Source organism: Apteryx rowi, unplaced genomic scaffold (genome assembly GCF_003343035.1).
Source record: "Apteryx rowi isolate R43461 unplaced genomic scaffold, aptRow1 scaffold_68, whole genome shotgun sequence".
NCBI classification, from domain to species: Eukaryota; Metazoa; Chordata; class Aves; order Apterygiformes; family Apterygidae; genus Apteryx; species Apteryx rowi.
This window is the reverse complement of record NW_020450960.1, coordinates 2,012,382-2,017,044: the sequence shown is the minus strand read 5'-3', so window position 1 is coordinate 2,017,044 and position 4,663 is coordinate 2,012,382.

The following is a 4,663-nucleotide window of genomic DNA, read 5'->3' as shown; positions in this document are numbered from 1 at the left end:
GTTGGAGCACTTCACTGGCAGACTAGGCTTTCCCTGCTGGTACAAGGCACTCAGTGAATCTCTCCTGTCACTTCTTTCATGTTCTCTTTATTAAATACATGGAAAAACCCTCAGAAAGCAAATAAGATTAACTCAAAACAAATGTGTGGCACAGAGCAGCAGAATCATGCTGCAGCTTTATTGCTGTCGTCATTATTAACAAGCTTTTTTTCCCCCGGTCTGGCTGCTTAGTGTTTTATTTTTCAGCATTTAAAGCTATTAAAGTGCCCTGAAGGATTAGGGGAGTCAGATCGTCTCTCACCCTGCTTTCAGCTCAGGCTGGATATGGGCTGGATTTCTTTAAGGAGGGTTGACCTCCACATAGGCCCCAAATAATGCAATTACTGAGCTCTTGCTACTGGAGCTAAAAACTTTGTGCCACAGCAGGACAGCTGGGTGTTTTGGGATAGATGTCCTGGGAAATGCTCAACTTCAGTGTTTGATTCAAGTGGGCTGTTGGCAAAACGTGGTCCAACCTAAAGTGGGAGAGCTTTCCCTGAGTGCCATGCATCTGCGAGGGCAGATTTCGGGAGGGAAGTAGTGAAGCTTTGGTAAGGAAGGGTTGTTGTCACTGCTTTCCAGATGGGAAGCTGGAGCCCTGCTGATGAAATAAGTCGTGTGAAGCCCAGGGTAGCTAGGAACTGGTCCTGTGCAGCATGAGCCTGAGTCAGGTGTTCTGGCTACCAGCCAATCCTAATACCATCTTCTTGCGCAAAGGGTTTGTTTGCGATTTTGGTGAACATTTGCGAGGGCTGCCCAACAGTGATTAAACAGCTCTGTCCTTCCCTCACCCCCATTTCATACCGCTCGGTTCGTAACCCTGCAGGAGTTATTCCACACCCTTTTATTGAACAGAACATCTCCTGCATGCGCTCCTGGGCTGAGCGGAGTTGTAAATCCATCCAGGTGGGAAGCACGAAGAGAGGGCAGCAGTTATATTTTACTCTCCTGTTTACATAGCCTTTTAATTAGGAGGATGTCAGTGTTGTGACACCCCTTTGAGAAAGGAGGAGGGATGCTCTGGGGCTAGAGTTTAGGTAGGAATACAAGAGTGAGGGTGTGGGAAGGAGACGCAGTCTCACCAGCGTCATTGCGGATGCTTCTTACCTTAGCATATCCTCTTGGTGACTGATACCAAGTTGATTAAGTGTTGCCAGGAAGGAAGGTGTACAGGGCAGAAGGAACTCTGTAAGGGAAAAAAAGTCAGGCTTCCTAATTCTTTACCCCCACGCACCATAAAAGCAGTGACTAGAACCAGGCAAGCTGTTGACTTTGACTTGGAAGGCGATGTTTCAGTTGAAACCAAGTTCTGTTTTGCATCACTGTCTTTGGGTGGTGGAAGGAATAAGGGCGAGATAGATAGAAGTCAGGACAGGGCTTTTATATTCTTAAAAAATTTCTTTAACAAGCAAACTTCTTCCTCCATTTTTCAAAATTTCTTCTATATGAGTTCTATGCTGAAATAGTTATTCTTTCTATTAGCTAAAACAACAAGTCGGCTCAGTCAAAATTCACCTTTCTTTAAAAATTTGCTTCTGTGAAAGGTTCTGGTTGTTTGTTCTGAACCGGAATGTGGGCAGTGGAGTGAGAGAAATCAATTTTCCTACCAGGTCTAATCATGACCAGTGAGAAATTAAGTTGTCATGCAATACCCCTAATATGCATGTCTAAGTGCATGTAAGATTGCTTGCAGAGGCAATTTACAGAGACCTAGTTCTTCTCTATCCCTTTCACTTGAACTAGACTTCCGTTGTTATAAAACACTTAAGGGCAAACTGTAATGTGACATGTTGACACCAGAGAGGTACAAAAGTTTCAGACAAGAAAAGCAGGGCATATAACAGCAATACAAACTGTTATGAATCAAGAAGCTATTTATGAACCATTTACTTGCTTAGCCCTAAAAATAGCTAGGTCTGTATGTGAAAATAGGTCTGTGATTGAAATCAAGTCCTAGATGTGATGTAATGGGGGGGGGGATGCACAAAGACAGATGCAATCAGTTATTCTATAAATAGACCCACCGTCCTTTCCGTGGACGGAGGCAACGGACTGGTTTGGGCCGTTGCCGTTGGGGAACGGAGGGGTGACTGTGGGGTTGGAGCTGTCCTGTGGCAGATCGGAGTTTGCCAAAAGACTCGAGGCAACCGGAGTGCCAGCAGGTGCCGAGAGCAAACCCCCGAGGGCGATGCCTTCCACCGCTTCGAAGCCACGGCCACCTCGCTGGCTCCTCTGGTCTCCTGACCCGCGCTGCTCTTGGGGCTGCCACCCCTTTGGCAGCAATAAGATGCTTTACTTGYGAATGCAGCCTGTCTTTTATCGGAAAGCCCGGGAGTCCGGTCCTGGGGGACGTGTGGAGCGCTGTGCTGTCAGTGTGATGTGTGGGCTGCCGTGGGGCAGAGGCGGTAAGGGAGGGATATCCTCCCCGCTCGCTACGATGGCCYCTTCGTTTCCACGCCGCAACAACTCTTGCAGTTTGTCTGCGCCTATYGTGTGATACTTGCTCCTGTTCTTCGGAGGACAGTAAGGCGAATTACCTCTAAGCCAGGCTTAAACTAACGTGTCTGTCAAAGTTGCACAAGCAACTCTTAGCTTGATGTGCCATCTGTCCTTTRCTTAAATTGAACAAGCTTCTGTCTGATGTCAGTGCTGCAAGGACCCACAACTCACTGCGTAGCATTGCTCTTATATTCCACCCCCGAGCGCTGCATTTCTCCTTAATCTGCACTACAGGAGCGCTCAGGGGGGAAGCAGGGAGAGAAGCAGCTGGATTTAAACTTGTACTTATTGCAGGTAATTAATAAAGGAGGGCAGGTGTATAAAGTCAGCAGCTCTGCCTATAGACTGGGGAATTTGCCCCGTGACACTCGGGCAGTTTTCTGGTCCCTTGTTGGAGYGGGTTCAGAAACATAACTGTGCTGATGCCAGAGTGCAATCAAATAAATCCACTACTACCAATAATGCCTAAACCCTATAAACATACAGCTGTTTTGTCCTGCTGGGTTTAAAAAGGGAAATTGCACAGAGATGGCTCCAGATGTGCATTTGTACCAGAATCGCTCATGAATGCTTTTTGGAAGGGACATTGAAATATTTTGGCAGATGTTCTGCTTGGTTTCGGGGATATTGCTGCAGGGAATGAGCATCTTTGAATAGGGGAATGCAGAACGATATGCGCCGAGGGCTGCAGGCCCTCTGGGCTGGGGAGGGGAGTCTCCGTAAGGTGCGCAGCATCCCCTGTGCTGTGCCGTGCTGCCAGCCCAGCTGGCTCTGACGTACGGACCCTCTGCCCRAGGCGTGGGCTCCACGGAGAGGAGGCTGCGCTCCTGCTCCATCCGCTTTTCCTAGGCTTAACCATGGTGAAAGCAGGGTGCTGCATACTGACGACAGCCTGTTTCACTYTAGCTTGCTTTTAATGTGTTTGAACTCGGGAGTCCCACACCCGTGTAATGGGGGAGAGACCCGGGAAAGAGTGGAAACTCTGAGCCCAACTTCTGTGCTGGAAGGGGGGGATTTATGACTTGTGACCATTTTTTAAATTAGGCTCATTGATTTTTTTTTTTTTTTTTTTCCTTCCTATTGGTACAGTTTCTTCTCTTTGAAATGTAGTAATTTGCCTGAAGCACCTGGTTTCAGAGGGATCCAAGGCCATTCCCCTCTCTTGTTCCTAGCACCGAGACTTAGCTCTGCAGCATACGTCATAGCGATGCCGAACACCGTGTGCAGCCGGCAGCACGTGGCAGTAGCCTCTAATACTAGAGCCRTATGGAGGATGGAAGTGCCATTTTTACAAGGAGTCTTTAGACTTAGCTTTTTCCCTAATAGCATTCCTGTCCACCCTGCAGTGCTTCATAATCCATGAGGAAGGAAACCCATTCTTTTCTCTTTTTTTTTCCTTTTTTTGTGTTCTTCAAGGTGCCTTTATTCAGTAAAGCCAAAACAGTTTAGTTTGTGCTGCATATTCTAATATGACATGAAATTAGTTGTCTTTTTTATTAATGGAAAACTGGAGCTTTTTGCCCCCCAAATGCTCTGTTTTGTTAATATTACTGTTCCATCAGAGTCCCTCAGACGGCTAACTCTGGAGCCGAGCGCTCCCTGGGGCGTAGGTCCAGGCCCCTCTGAAATGGAGGAGAGGGACGGAAGGGAGGAGAGCAAGAACATGCTGGTGGTGGCAGGTTCTCGTTTGCAGAGGAAACGCAGGGGACATAGCTCCGTGTAGCCGCCTGTGCCCCGTGTGGCTCATATGGGTACATGCAAATGTTTGCGAAGCGACGGGGCGGACATTCATCCCTCGCCCGGTGCCTCTTCTTGCAGACTCGCGCACCAGGCAGATGGGCTGGCAAGTGCTGAGCTTTACATCGGGAGGTGYAAGGTTGGGCCGCTGCAGCCTGTTTTTCCTAGGGCATCCCCGAGGGAGAACGGGAAGCTGCCTGTCACTGCCTGCGGGTTCTCCGCTCCATGCAAGCCGTTGGGTTGTGCTTGGAGCAAAGGCTGATAGCACATCAATGGCTTTTCACCGGCAGCGGTCCGTTGATGAGTCTCATGGAAGCACTTCCCGGTATCATCCGAGACGTCCGCTTTGTCACGTGGATGCAGACTGTCGAGCTGGTTTTCGTACCCC